Source organism: Canis lupus, chromosome X, assembly GCF_011100685.1.
Source record: "Canis lupus familiaris isolate Mischka breed German Shepherd chromosome X, alternate assembly UU_Cfam_GSD_1.0, whole genome shotgun sequence".
Lineage (NCBI taxonomy): Eukaryota > Metazoa > Chordata > Mammalia > Carnivora > Canidae > Canis > Canis lupus.
Window position 1 is genome coordinate 76,634,178 of NC_049260.1, and position 16,361 is coordinate 76,650,538.

Sequence of the window (16,361 nt, forward strand, 5' to 3'; positions counted from 1 at the left end):
TTTTTTAATTTTATTTATTTATTTATGATAGTCACACACACAGAGAGAGAGAGGCAGAAACACAGGCAGAGGGAGAAGCAGGCTCCATGCACCGGGAGCCCGACGTGGGACTCGATTCTGGGTCTCCAGGATCGCGCCCTGGGCCAAAGGCAGGCGCTAAACCACTGCGCCACCCAGGGATCCCTCACTTTGTTTAAATTAAAATTTTACTAATATTGAAGAAAATATATAAGTTCTGTTAACTCACAGAAAAGAATCATATGAAGAAAATGAATTTCCCCTTTAAAAAAATACAGTGCAGGGACACCTAGGCATGATCGGGTTATGATCTCAGGGTCATGGGATTGAGCCTTATGTTGGGCTCGGTGCTCAGTGCAGAGTCAGCTCCAGATTCTCTCTCTCCTTCTGCTCCTCCCCTCGCTATCTCTCTCTCTCTCTCTCTCTCAAATAAATAAATAAATAAATAAATAATAAAATCTTTTTAAAAAAGAAAATACAACTCAATCTGTAAGCAGATAAATGCTTCTTAGCAGCTTTCTGGGGGCTGTGGAAAAGTCTGAAAAGAAAAAATTTTTTACATAAACTTAAGATTCACAAATCTGTGATGTGTAAAGAAAAGATAAGAATTCTCATAGTGCTACTAAATTTGAGAGTTTACTATTATATTTTATTATTTTAATTGTTTCAAATATGTGGAGATACTGTTCAGATATTATATAAATCATCAATAATTAGTGTGGTAAATGAATATTTTGAAGTAAGATTACTAAACTTTTCTAAAGAGAAGGGACACAAGAAGTTATTAACTTATTTATATGGGAGGCAGGGGACGCCTGGGTGGCTCAGCGGTTGAGCGTCTGACTTTTTTTTATGAATTTATTTTTTATTGGTGTTCAATTTGCCAACATATAGAATAACACCCAGTGCTCATCTCATCAAGTGCCCCCCTCAGTGCCCGTCACCCAGTCACCTCCACCCCCCCGCCCACCTCCCCTTCCACCACCCCTAGTTTGTTTCCCAGAGTTAAGAGTCTCTCATGTTCTGTCTCCCTTTCTGGTATTTCCCATTTATTTTTTCTTCTTTCCCCTTTATTCCCTTTCACTATTTTTTATATTCTCCAAATGAATGAGACTATATAATGTTTGTCCTTCTCTGATTGACTCATTTCACTCAGCATAATACCCTCCAGTTCCATCCACGTGGAAGCAAATGGTGGGTATTTGTCGTTTCTAATGGTTGAGTAATATTCCATTGTATACATAAACCATATCTTCTTTATCCATTCATCTTTCGTTGGACACCAAGGCTCCTTTCACAGTTTGGCTATTGTGGACATTGCTGCTATAAACATCGGGGTGCAGGTGTCCCGGCGTTTCATTGCATCTGTATCTTTGGGGTAAATCCCCAGCAGGGCAATTGCGGGGTCGTAGGGCAGATCTATTTTTAACTCTTTGAGGAACCTCCACACAGTTTTCCAGAGTGGCTGCACCTGACTTTGGCTCAGGGCGTGAAACCAGGGTCCTGGGATTGAGTCCCACATCGGGCTCCCTGCATGGAGCCTGCTTCTCCCTCTGCCTCGGTCTCTGCCTCTCCCTCTCTGTGTCTCTCATGAATAAATAAATAAATAAATAAAACCTTGAAAAAAACCCTAAAAAAAGAAAAACAAAACTTATTTATATGGGAGGCGGAAGAGAAGGAGGAGTGAAGCTTAAAAGCTGACACTAGTCAAAGATCAAAATGTGGAGCCAGCCTTTTGTTACACAGACTATAAAATACCTGTTTTCTTTACCAGTCATAACTAGAAGCATATACAGATAGGTTTCTCTTGTGATTGAAGCAAAATGTCACTTTTGGTTGATCAAACTTCTCTAAAACACATACTTTTGTTCTGGCATCTTTGTCCCAAAAACTAAATGTATCAGAATATCCTGGAGTTGCAAGGATTCAATAAATCAATGGCATAGATATCTTGAGTAACTTAAGTATTGGATTCACTACATCAATACCAGAGTTTGGTGATTAATAGAATGAATATCAAGTATTTTCCTTCAGTGCTTTTAGAGCAAAGCTATTAGGTTTACTCACTTTGCCTTTAAAAATAGCAACAAGTTTCAAATGATGTCATCAATAAAGTAAAAGGATGACTCATAGCATAGGAGAAAGTATTTGCAAATTATATGTATGATATAGGTCTGGTACCTAGAATATAAAATGAACTCTTACCACTCAATGAAAAGAAAAATAAAACAAAAAATAGGCAAAGGATTTGAATAGATATTTCTCCAAAAGATATTCAGATAATCAATAATGATTCAAACCAAAACCATGATAATATCAATTCACACCCACTAAATAGCTATAATTCTTTAAAAAGTGAATAATAGCAAATGTTGGCAAAGATATAGAGGTACTGAACCCTTGTACATTCTGGTGGGAATATAAAAGGGTATAGTCACTATACAAAGCAATTTGGCATTTTTTCTAGTGTACCATTTTTATTTACTTGTTTCTGTTTTTAGTTTTTTTTTCTTAGTGACTACTATGGCAAATATAACGCCCAAGTTTGAACTAATATCAACTTAGTTTTAATAGTATACAAAACTCTGCTCTTTTACAATTCTGGTCCCCTCTTTATGTTATTGTCACACATTAGATCTTTTTACATTGTGTATCCATTAACATAGATCTTCAATTATGGTTTTATGCATTTGGCTTTTAAAATGCACCAGAAAAAAAAAAAACAACAAGAAATGACAAACCAAGAATGCAAATAATATTGGCTTTAAAAAATTACTTGACTGTTTTAGAGCAGTTTTAAGTTTACAAAAAACTTAAGGAGAAAGTATAGAAAGCTCCCATATATTATGTCTCTCCCACCACTCTTTTTCCATATAGTTTCCCATATTATTAGTATCTTGCGTTAGTGTGATAAATTTGTTATAATTGATTAATTACTACATTATTGTTAACTAGAGTCTCTAATATACATTACTGTTCACTTTTTGTGTTGTACATTTCTGTTTTTTTTAATTGTGGTAAAATACACATAAAATAAAATTTGCCATTTTAACCAACTTTATGTGTACAATTCATTGGCATTAAGTACATTCACATTGTGTATCAACCATCACCATGTCCATCTCCAGAACACTTTTTGTCATCCCAAACTGAAACTCTATCCATTAAACAATAACTTCCCACTTCACTACCCACTCCTGGTCAGCCACTAATGAGCACTATTCTATTTTCTGTCTGTATAACATTGCCAGCTCTAGATATATCACAAAAGTGGAATTTTACAACATTTGTTACTTTGTGTCTGGCTGTTTAATATAGTGTAATATTTTCAAAGTTCATCCTTAAAATATGTCAAAATTTCATTTCTTTGTAAGATAGAATAGTATTTCATTGTTTATATATACCACATTCTGTTTATCCATTCATCTCTATGTGTATTTTGGTTGTTTGCACTCTTTGACAGTTGTGAATAATGCTTCTAAGAACACTGGTTGTACAAATATCTGAATCTCTACTTTCAGTTGGTTTGGGTTTATAACTAGAAGTGGAATTGTTTCATCATGTGTTAATTCTGTGTTTAATTTTTTGAGGAACTACCATACTGTTTTCCAAAGCAGCTGCAGTTTTACGTTCCGACCAGCAATGCACAGGGGTTTTAAGTTCTCCACATCCTTGCCAACTTTTGTTGTTTTCAGTGGTTTGATTATACCCATCTTAATGTTTGTGAAGTGGTATCTCATGGTTTTCCTTTGTATTTCTCTAATGACTAGTGATCATCCTTTCATGTTTTTATTGGCCACTTGTATATTTTCTTTAAAAAAGTTCCTATTCAAGGATTTGGCCCTTAAAAATAAACCATTAAAATAGGGTTATTTGGTCTTTCTGTTGTTGTTGAGTTTTAGGAGTTCTTTATATATTTTTGATATTAACCCCTTATCATATTTATGATTCAGAAGTTTTTTCTCCCGCCTGTGGATTGTGTTTTCACTCTTAAAAGGATCTTTTGATGTGCCAGAGATTTTAATTTTGATGAAGTCCACATTATCTATTTTTAATGTTTTTGATGTCATATCCAAGAAATCATTGCCAAACCCAATGTCATGAAGTTTTTCTCTATGTTTTTTTTCTAAAACTTTCAAAGCTTTAGCTCTCAAGTTTGTCTTTGATCCATTTTGAGTTAATTTTTGTATATTGTATAAGGTAAGGGTCAAAATTTAGTCTTTTGCATATGATGTCCAGTTTTCTGAACACCGTTTCTTGAAAAGAATGTCTATTCCTGATTGAATGGTCTTGATACCCTCGTCCTCCTCAGAAATCATTTGGCCATATATGCAAGGGTTGCTTTCTGGCCTCTCTATTCTATTTCACTGGTTTATATATCTGTCTTTATGCCAGAACCATAGTGTTTAGATTACTGAAGCTATTGTAGGAAGCTTTGTGTGATCTTGTGGTTTATAAGAAATAAATATATTTGTGGTCTTTATCCATGATTCCTGGCTTACACCTAAAAACCCATGGGAATTCTTAAGTGATAATAGCAATGGGGTCATCTTTTGTCATAATATTTGGTCTCTTGTCCTCAATTCCTGAACTCTTCTTTAAAGCCATTAACATGAAATGGATGTCATGTTATTCATAACACGTACCTTTTTACCACAACTGGGTTTATGTTAATAAGGTGACTTTTGGAAAGCACCCAAGGGTGGTAGCTGACTTCTAGAGGAACCCACCACATGATTAGAGAGTTGGGGGTTCAGTCCAACCCCTCACCCCCCATTTCACCCCTACTTCCTGGAAGAGGAAGGGTCTGGAAGTAGAATCAATCCCCAGTGGCCAATAATTTAATCAGTCATGCCTATATAATAAAACTCCCATAAAGACCCAGAAGGAGAGGGTTCAGAGAGCTTCTGCATTGGCAAACATGAAGATTCTGGGAGACGAGCACTGAGAGAGAGCTTGAAAGCTCCATACCCATTCCTCATACTTTGCCCTATGCATTTCTTCCATCTGGCTATTTCTGAGTTATATTTTTTTTTCTTAATGAATGGTAATCCAAAAAATAAAATGTTTTTGTGAGTTCTGTGAGTTGCCCTAGCAAATTAATCAAATTTAAGGAGGGGGTCATTGGGACCTCCCATCTATAGTCTGTCCGTGGGAAGCAGAAATGGTAATCTGGTTTTAAGACTGTCATTCAAAGGTTGAGGGGGTGTAGTCCTATAGGACTGAGTCCTTAAGCTGTGGGATATGATGCTCTTTCCAGGTAGATAGTATCAAAATTGAGTTGAATTGTAGGGCACCCTGCTGGTGCCCAAGCATCTCTTAGTGGTGTTGGAACTCTACCCCCACCATACACACACACATTGGAATTGGTGCCAAAATACCTTTACTTTGAAATTAGGAAAAATGAGTGACAACTTTTTTTTTCAGGATTATTTTGTTAATTTGGGATCCCTTGAGATTCCATATGAATTTAAGATAGGTTTTCCTATTTCTGCAGAATATATCCTTGAGATTTTTAGAAGAATTTTATTTATTTATTATATAGAGAAAGAATGTGCTTTGCACCAGCAGGGGGAGGGGCAGAGAGACAAGGGGGCAAAGGGGTGGTAGAGGGGGAAGGGAAGGGGGAGGAGGAGGGGGAGGGGGGCAGAGAGGGGGTGGGGGAGGGACAGGCAGAATTCATGCTTAGTATGAGCCAAACTCAGGGCTGTATCTCACAACTCTGAGATCATGACCTGAGCCAAAATCAAGAATTAGATGCTTAGCCGACTGAGCCACCCAGGACACCCCTATGATTGGGATTTTGATAGGGATTGTAGTGGATCTTACAGATCACTTTAGGTAATAGTGACATCTTAACAATGTGAAATCTTATAGTTGATGAACACGAGATGTGTTTCCATATATTTATATCTTCAAATTTCTTTTAGCAATGTTTTATAGATTTCAGTGTATAGTCTTTGGCCTGCTTCATTGTGTTCTTGTGTATTGTGTTCTTTTGATGCTATTGTAAATGAAATGGCTTTCTGAATTTCTTTTTAAGATTGTTCATTGTTATTGTATAGAAATGCAACCCATTTTGTGTGTTGATTTTAAATCCTGGAACTTTGCTGAATTACTTATTCAATCTTTTTACTAAATATAGGTTTATGCACATTTTCCAATCTTTCATGATTCAGTCTTGGTAGGTTGTGTTTTTATGAGTGTTCATTTCCCCTATATTATCCAATTTTCTTTGTATGCAGTTGTTCATAGTATCTCTTTATAATGCTTTTTATTTTTGTGATATTGGTAAAGTTTCCATTTTAATTTATGATTTTAGTAATTTGAGTCTTCTCTTTTTTTCTTTGTTAATCTAGCCACAAGTTTGTCAAGTTTGTTGATCTTTTGAACTAAGTTTCAGTTTCATTGATTGTTCTCTATTTTTATATTATATATATTTATTACTTTCTCCCATCTATTAGCTCTGGATTTCATTTGCTATTCTTTTTCTAATTCCTTAAGGTATATGGTTTAGTTGTTGGTTTGAGATATTTCTTCTTCTTCTTTTTTAAAAGATTTTATTTATTCATGAGAGACACACAGAGAGAGGCAGAGATGTAGGCAGAGAGAGAAGCAGGCTCCCCACAGGGAGCCCAATGTGAGACTTGACCCCAGAATTCTGGGATCACACCCTTAGCCGAACGCAGACATTCATCCACTGAGCCACCCAGGCATCCCAGATCTTTCTTCTTTTTAATGCAATTAATTAGAACTATAGCACTGGTTTTGCTGCATCCCATAGTTATTCCTATGTTTTGTTTTAACTTTCATTTCTTCAGTTATTCTTTAAATTTCCTTTGTGATTTTTTCTTTGGCCTTTTGGTTGTTGAAGAGTGTATCATTTAATTTTCACAAATTTGTGAAGTTCCCAATTTTTCTTCTATTGTTGATCTTTAATTTCATTCTAATATGATCAGAAGTGGTATTTTGTTTGATTTCATCCTTTTAAAAATATTAAGACTTGCTTTGTGGTCTAACATATAGTCTATTCTGGAGAATGTTTCATGCGTACCTGAGAAAAATGTGTATCCTGCTGTTGTTGGATGGCATGTTTTTTATGTCTATTAGATCCCATTAGTCTGTAGTGGTTGGTATTCAAGTCCCCTATTTCTTTATTATCTTCTGTCTGGTTTTCTATCCATTATTGAAAGTGGGGTTACTGATGTCTTTATTAATGTAGAACTGTCCATTTCTACTGTCAATTCTATAATTATTTAATATATTTTGGAAATCCAGTGTTTTGTGCATATGTCCATAATTGTTACATTTTCGTGAATCGGCCCTTCCTTTTCAATATATGCCTCTTCTAACAGTTTTTGAGTTTCTTTTTATAGCTCCTGTAACAAATTACTACAAATATAGTTGCTTACAACAACATGAATTTATTATCTTAGTGTTCTATAAGTCAAAGATCCAAAATTAGTCTTACTGGGCTAAAGTGAAGGTATCAGCAGGGCTGCTTCCTTCTGGAGGTTGTGAGATGAAAATCCATTTTCTTGCTTTTTTTGAGCTTCTAGAGTCTGCCTGCATTCTGTGGCTAATGGCCCTTTCCTCGAATTACTCTAACCCTTGATTCTATTGCCTCATCTCTGTCTTCTCTCTTTCACCTTCTTGTCTCCCTCTTTTAAGGATCCTGTACTTACATTGGTCCATCTCATAATCCAGGATAATTAACCTTCCTATCTCAAGAGCCTTAACATAATTACATTAGCAGAGTAGCTTCTTGCCATGTAGGGTAACATACTGATAGGTTCCAGGGATCAGGACATTGGCATACTTGGGGAGGGGAGACATTATTCAACCTACCGCATCACTTATAGTAAAGGCTGGAGTCACAGAAAACAGTAAAGCAAGTTCCAGATAGGTAAATAAATGCTGTGGTAAAGCAGGCTACTCATATACTTTGAGTTTTGGGCATTATTATGGACATCTTTGACAGACTTCCATCCAGTCATCACCATGTCACCATCCATGAATTCATAAAAGGGTATATTATAATAAGTAAAAACAGAGGAGTGTCAAACTCCCCAGGTTTCCTTTAAAAAGTGAAATTTGAAAAAAAAAAGTGAAATTTGACCATTCGGAGTTTCACCTCACAATGAACTATAAAGCAACTTGGAAACATGTCCTTTGGTGGAGTTTCTAGAAATATGATAGGGGTTCATTTTAACATTGTCTTTTCCATGATAATTCACTGTTATGGTCTGAATTGTTCCTAAATTCATATGTTGAAGCCCTAATCTGGTATCTCAGAAGGTGATTATATTTGGATACAGGGCAAAGAGGTGATTAAGTTAAAATGAGGCTATTGGACTAGGCCCTAACACATTCCTATGAGTATCCTTATAACAAGTGCAAATTTGAACACACAGAGGGACACCAGACATGCATGCACACAGAGGAAGGACCTTATGAGGACATAGCAATAAGGTGGCTATTGAAAGCCAAGAAAAAGAGGCCTCAGGAGAACACAAACCTGCTGACACCTTGATCTTGGACTTCCAGCTTCCTGAACTGTGAGAAAGTAAATTTCTGTTGTTTAAGCCAAGCAGTTTGTAGTATTTTATTATGATAGCCCCAGCAAACTAATACATCCTCAAACTTTCATTTATTGGCTCAGCATCTTATATCAGCCTGAGAAAAAAGAAGCCCCATCTTTGTGGTAGATATATAGAATTTTGTGGAAGCTTCTTTAAAATTCCAAACTGTATAAATCTTAGCAAACCTACAGCATTTTTTAGTATTATGTTCCAGCATGGTGGTGTACACATTAGCTTTCCACTTGCTTTAGATAGCAGAATGGGGGGGGGGAACACTGTGAGACATTTTCATCTTCAACACAAAATATCATCTCCCAATAAAATAGTCTAAAGATTTTTAATGGGGTGCTCCTTAGTCTGTTTGGTCAATGATAGAAGCATAAAGCACAATAACTCTGCCCAAATTTTTAAATTATGGTATTTGATTTATATAACCAACAACAAAAAAGCACCTAAGAGTTCCAGAGACATTTACATATTCAGCAAATATTTATTGAGCAATCTATTATGTGACAGGCACTATTTCTAGTTGTTGGGAGTATATAGAACAAGATAAAGTGTCATACTCATGGAGCTTACATTTAAGAATGAAGGAAAACATAATAAGTCAATGTATAAAATATGCAATATAATATTTAATAGTGATAAATGCTATGGGGAAAAATAAAATATGAGAATAAAGTATATTTGAAGGGGGAATACCATTTTACATTGGATAATCAAAGAAATTCTCTCTGAGCAAGTATCTGAATGAAATGAGAGAATGGACCATGAAACTATCTTAGGGAAAATCATTACAGACAGTGGGAACAACAAATGCAGAGCTCCTTGGGTAGAAATATGCTTGGTGTGTTCAAGAAATAGCAAGGAGGCCAATGTGGCTCAAATGGAGCAAACAAAGGGAGGATGGTTGAACGTGAGTTTAGAGTGATAGCCAGGGGCCAGATCATATGAGATATTGTAAACCTTGGAAAGAAGTTTGGATACTATTCTAAGGGCTATGGGGAGCCATTAGAGGATTTCAGTAAGTGGATCAGCATGATATGACTTGTGTTTTTAAGGGATAAACCCGGCTACTGTGAAGAGAATAGACCCTTGGGAAACAAGAATGAAAATAAGGAGAAAAATTTGGAGGTAGGAAGAAATCAGTGGTCTAGGTAAGAGATGATAGTCTCTTTAGCTTGGACTAAAGTGTTAGCTGTGGCTATGGTGATGTGTCCAGCTTTGGCATATATTTTGGAGGTAGAGACAATGGAGGTTGTGGATGAATTGAATATAATGTAAGATAAAAAGTGGAATCAATGATTATTCTGAAGCTGAGCAACTTAGTAAATAATCATTTATTAAGATGGGGGAAGACTGGGAGTAGCAGGTTTCAGGAGGAAGCTCAGGAGCTCAGGTTAGGACATGTTGAGTTTGAGATGCCTTTTACACATATACTTGGAGATGAAAAGTAGGCAGTTGGATATATATAAAAATCTAGGATTTTTGAGAGAGATCCAGATTAGAGATAGAAATTTGAGACTCATCAAGGAATGGATGGTGTTTAAAGCCATGATACATGATGAGATCACTAAGAAATATAGAATGTGTATGTAGTAATGGAAGAAGCCCAGAGATTGAGTGCTGGAACATTTCAGTATTGAGATAGAGGAGATGACAATGAAATAGCAAAAGCAACAACAAAAAAGAAAGCTAAGCATGTGCAGTCAGGAGTACCCAGTAAATTAGGAGAAAAACCAGGAGAGTATGGTGTCTTGGAAACTAAGTCAAGATATTTCAAGAACGGAGTTTTCAACCTTGCCCAACATTACTGATAGGTAAGGTGATCAAATATCCCTATTTTTCCAGGACAAGCCCAGTTTATGAATTTTGTACAGGAATAACTTGTTAACAACACTTTTTAAAAAGTTTTCTTTTTACTCTCAGAAATGTTTTGATTTGAATGATAAATTATATGGTCACTAGGATAATAGGTCAAGATGAGGATTGAGAATTGATTATTGGATTTACCAACACAGAGAACATTAGCAATCTTGATGAGCAGTTTCAATAGAGCAGTGAAACTTCATTAGATGTTGAAGATGAAGAAATAGAGTAGTATTAAGAAAAAGGAGGAGACAGTGTCAATAAACCACTGTTTTGAGGAATTTTGCAGCAAAATAAATGCAGTGGTAGCTATGGAATGATATGAGATAAAGGAAGAAATTTGCTTTTAAGATAGGAAATAGTAAAGCATGTTTAAATGTTGATGGGGATGTTTCACTAGAGAGGGAAATTTTTATGGTAAAAGAGAGAGAGAGAGAGAGAGAGGGAGAGAGAGAGAGAGAGAGAAGGAAATTTTGGAACAATGACCATGAGTAGAAGAGGTGGGACATTATCCAATGGAAATATGAAGAGGCTGGCTTTAGATAGGATCATGGCCAGTTCATTCACAGAACATTAGAATAGGAAGAATTTATGGGCACAGATGCAAATGGTGAGTAGACATGGTGGTAGGAGTTTGTGGAAGGTCTCTTCAAATTCCTTTTATTTTTGCAATGAAATAAGCAAAGTCATCAGCTGAGAGAAAGTAATTTGGGTCTGAGGAGAGAAGAGAGGATGTGATATCTTTTTTTATTTAGGTGAAATATATGTGACAAAATTTTCCATTTCAACCATTTTTAAGTGAACAATTAAGTGGCATTAATTACATTCACAGTTATACATCCATTACCACTATTTATTTCAAACATTTTTATCATGTTATGGGTTGAACTGTGTCTTCCAGAAAAGATATGTTAGAGTCCTAACATACACAAACATCAACTCAAAATGGATTAAAGACTTTAAACATGTGGCCTGAAACTCTAAAACTCCTAGACAAAAGCATAGGGGAAAGGCTTCTTGATATTAGTCTTTGGATATAGTACCAAAGCCACAGGCAACAAAAACCAGAATAGACAAATAACATTATATCAAACTAAAAAAGCTCATGTACTGCAAAGGAAATAACAGAATGAAAAGGCAAACTACAGAATGAGAGAAAATGTTTGCATACCATATATCTGGGGGGGGGCTAATACCCAAAACGTATAAGGAATTTCCACAACTCAATAGCAAAAAAAGAAGAAGGAGAAGGAGAAGGAGAAGGAGAAGGAGAAGAAGAAGAAGAAGAAGAAGAAGAAGAAGAAGAAGAAGAAGAAGAAGAAGAAGAAGAAGAAGAAGAAGAAGAAGGAGAAGAAGAAGGAGAAGAAGAGGAGGAGGAGGAAGAGGAAGAGGAAGAAAAGAAAAGATATAGAAGCAAAACAGGCAAAGGGCTTGAATAGACTGGTGCAGCCTCTCTGGAAAACAGTATGGAGGTTCCTCAAAAAGTTAAAAATAGAGCTACCCTATGACCAAGCAATTGCACTATTAGGTATTTATTCAAAGGATACATACATAGTGATTCAAAGGGGAACATGCACCCAAATGTTTATAACAGCAATGTCCACAATAGCCAAACTATGAAAGAGCCCAGATGTCCATCAATAGATAAATGGACAAAGGAGATGTGGTATGTATATACAATGGAATATTATTTACTCAGTCATCAAAAAAGAAATATTGCCATTTGCAACAACATGGATAGAACTAGAAGGTATTATGCTAAGCAAAACAACTCAGTCAGAGAAAGACAATTGTCATATGATTTCACTCATTTGTGAAATTTAAGAAACAACAGATGAACATAGGGGAAGGGAAGGGAAAATGAAATAAGGTGAAAATAGAGAGGGAGGCAAACCATAAGAGACACTGAACTCTGGGAAACAAACTGAGGATTTCTGGAGGGCAGGTGGGTAGAGGGAAGGGATAACTGGATGATGAGCAATAAGGAGGGCTCTTGATGTAATGAGCACTGGGTGTTATATGCAACTGATGAGTCACTAAATTCTATCCCTGAAGTTAATAATACAGTATATGTTAGGTAAACTGAATTTAAATAAAAAAGTTTAAGAGATAAAAAAATGAAGATATACAAATGGCCAACAGTTATAGAATAGGTGCCCAACATCACTAACCACCAGGGAAATGCAAATCAAAACCAAAATGAAATATTACCGTCCTAACAGATGGTATTATAAAAAAAAAGTCACAAGTGTTAATTAGCAAGGATTTGAAGAAATTGAAACACTTACACATCATTGATGGCAATGTAAAATTGTGCAGCCATTATAGAATACAATATAGAGGTCCCTAAAACATACATAAATACATACATACATGCATACTTATCTTTCTAGATAGATAGATAGATAGATAGGTAGATGGATAGATAGATAGATAGATAGATAGATAGATAGATAGATAGATAGATAGAACTACCATATCATCTAGCAATTCCATATCTGGGTATATATCCAAAAAAAAATTGAAATCAGGATCTCAAAAGGATTTCTGTTCTCCCTTATTTATTACAGCATTATTCACAATATCCAAGATATGGAAACAACCCAAGTGTCCATTGAAAATTGAATAATAAAATGTGGTATACCTAGAATTGAATATTATACAGCCTTAAAAAAGAAGTAAATCCTGCCATTTGTAATAACATGGATGAATCTGTAGGACATTATGCTAAGTGAAATAAGGCAGTGACAAAAGGACAAATACTACATGATTCCACATCAAGATTGTGATAGATTCATATAGGTGATATCTAAAATTATCAAACTCAGATGTGGATAGTAGAGTGGTGGTTAACAGGGGTTGGAAGGAGGGAGAAATGGGAAGTTGTTGAGGATGTATAAAGTTTCAATTGTGCAAGATGAAAATGTCCTAGAGATTTGTACAACATAATGCCTATAATAATACAGTTTTGTGCACTTAAAATTTAGTTAAGAATGGTAGATCTTGGGCAGCCCAGGTGGCTCAGGTTTAATGCTGCCTTCAGCCCAGGGCGTGATCCTGGAGACCCAGGATCGAGTCCCATGTCAGGTTCCCTCCATGGAGCCTGCTTCTCCCTCTGCCTTTGTCTCTGCCTCTCTCTCTGTGTCTGTCATGAATAAATAAATAAAATCTTAAAAAAAGGAATGGTATATATGGTATATATGTCAATAAAGCTGTTTTAAAAAGTCATCATTACACTTAAGGTCATCAAGCTTTCTCCTATGTTATCTTCTGGGACTTTTTTAGTTCTCCTTTTTATTTAGCTCTGTGATCCATTTTGAATTATTTTTTGTAGAGTATAAGGTCTGTGTCTAAATTCGGTTTCTTGCATGTGCATGTTCATTTCTTCTAGCACCATTTGTTAAAAAGACTATCTTTGCTGCATTATATGCCTTTGCCCCTTTGTCAAAGATTAATTAACTGTATTTATGTCTGTATATTTCTGGACTCTCTTCTGTTCCACGGATCTATTTGTCAAATCTTTTGTCAGTATCACACCATCGTGATTACTGTAACTTTATAATAAGTCTTGAAGTCAGGTAATATCCGTCCTCTGACTCTGTTCTTCTTCAATATTGAATTAGCTATTCTGGGTCTTTTGCCTCTTCATATAAACCTTAGTACCAGCTTGTCAACATCCATAAAATAATTTACTGGGATTTTTATTGCGATTGCATTGAATCGATAGACCAGGTTGAGAAAGACTGATATCTTGACAATATCGAATCTTCCTATCTATAAACACGGAATATCTCTCCACATTTATTCAGTTCTTCTAAGATTTCATTTTAGTTTTCCTCATATAGATCTTGTACATATTTGTTAGATTTATACCTATGGACTTCATTTTTTGGGGTGCTAATATAAAAGGTATTGTGTTTTTAATTTCAAGCTTCACTTGTTCATTGCTGGTATATAGGAAATCAATGGACTTTTGTATATTAGCCCTATCCTCTAGCCTTGATACTATCACTTATTACTTCCAAGAGTATTTTTTTGTCTATGTTTTTCCAGTTTTCTATATAGACAATCATGCCACCTGCAAATAAAGGCAGTTTTATTTCTTCTTCCCAATTTGTATTCCTTTTATATTCTTTCCTGGGATTAATGCATTAACTGAGGATTCTAGGACAACTTTGAAAGGGAATGGTGGGAGAGGACGAACATCCTTGCCTTTTTCCTGATCTTCCAAGTTTATCACTATTAAGTATGATGTTAGCTATAGGGTTTTTGTATATGTTCTTTATCAAGTGAAGGAAGTTTTGCTGTATTCCTGGTCTGCTGAGACAACTTTATTCTTCTGCAGGTGGATATCCACTTGTCCCAGCACAGCTTGTGAACAGACAGTATTTTCAATAAATGGTGATTGAATTCCAGTCAGATGAATGTGAGATGAAATGATGTGAGCATTTCTTGACCACGGATTTTAAGAAGAGTGTGGACTACCTCTACTCTTTTTTTTTTTTCTCATTTTGCTGTGTAGAAGCAGACGTTGATGATGTCCTGTCATAGCAAAGCAGTAAGTGATGGTTAGGTAATGAGAAACATAACAAAATGTACTATGGACTTATATATATATTTTTTTTTCTATTTTAAAAAGTAATTTGACATTCAGTTAACTTAGATTTGCTGACAGTGTGGAAATTCAGGATTTCTTATCCCTTCAAAGCTAATAACCTTAGCTTACCAGCCCTTTTAATTCCAGAAATCTTCAAGAGGCACTCATAATCCCATGTCCTGAATTATGGTTTTCACATGATTTTTCCAGGTGTTGTTGCCACATTAAGCTTTACTATCCCAAACACTTAAGTTCCTCCAATGACTCCCTCGAATTTTCTCATTCCAGAGTCCTCATGATGTCAGAGTTGAGTACTACTCTAAACTTTAAATGCATGTTGTAGAGGAATATATTTTCCTCTCTTTATGTTACACTTTATAGGTGGGATCTGCACACCAGAGTTTTACAGAGTGATATGCAACAGTTGTTTCTGGAATAACTTGCCTTTAAAAAATTTTTTTTTAATTTATTTTTTATTGGTGTTCAATTTACTAACATACAGAATAACCCCCAGTGCCCGTCACCCATTCACTCCCACCCCCCGCCCTCCTCCCCTTCCACCACCCCTAGTTCGTTTCCCAGAGTTAGGAGTCTTCATGTTCTGTCTCCCTTTCTGATATTTCCTACCCATTTCTTCTCCCTTCCCTTATATTCCCTTTCACTATTATTTATATTCCCCAAATGAATGAGAACATATAATGTTTGTCCTTCTCCGACTGACTTACTTCACTCAGCATAATACCCTCCAGTTCCATCCACGTTGAAGCAAATGGTGGGTATTTGTCATTTCTAATAGCTGAGTAATATTCCATTGTATACATAAACCACATCTTCTTTATCCATTCATCTTTCGTTGGACACCGAGGCTCCTTCCACAGTTTGGCTATTGTGGCCATTGCTGCTATAAACATCGGGGTGCAGGTGTCCCGGCATTTCATTGCATTTGTATCTTTGGGGTAAATCCCCAACAGTGCAATTGCTGGGTCGTAGGGCAGGTATATTTTTAACTGTTTGAGGAACCTCCACACAGTTTTCCAGAGTGGCTGCACCAGTTCACATTCCCACCAACAGTGTATGAGGGTTCCCTTTTCTCCGCATCCTCTCCAACATTTGTTGTTTCCTGCCTTGTTAATTTGCCCCATTCTCACCGGTGTGAGGTGGTATCTCATTGTGGTTTTGATTTGTATTTCCCTGATGGCGAGTGATGCAGAGCATTTTCTCATATGCATGTTGGCCATGTCTATGTCTTCCTCCGTGAGATTTCTGTTCATGTCTTTTGCCCATTTCATGATTGG

General features: G+C 36.0%; 1 protein-coding gene across 12 annotated transcripts in view; it reads left to right on the forward strand.

The window, feature by feature from the left end:
• Positions 1-16,361, forward strand: part of GPRASP1 (G protein-coupled receptor associated sorting protein 1) — a 48,338-nt gene that overhangs the window by 15,604 nt on the left and 16,373 nt on the right. The window lies entirely within an intron of this gene.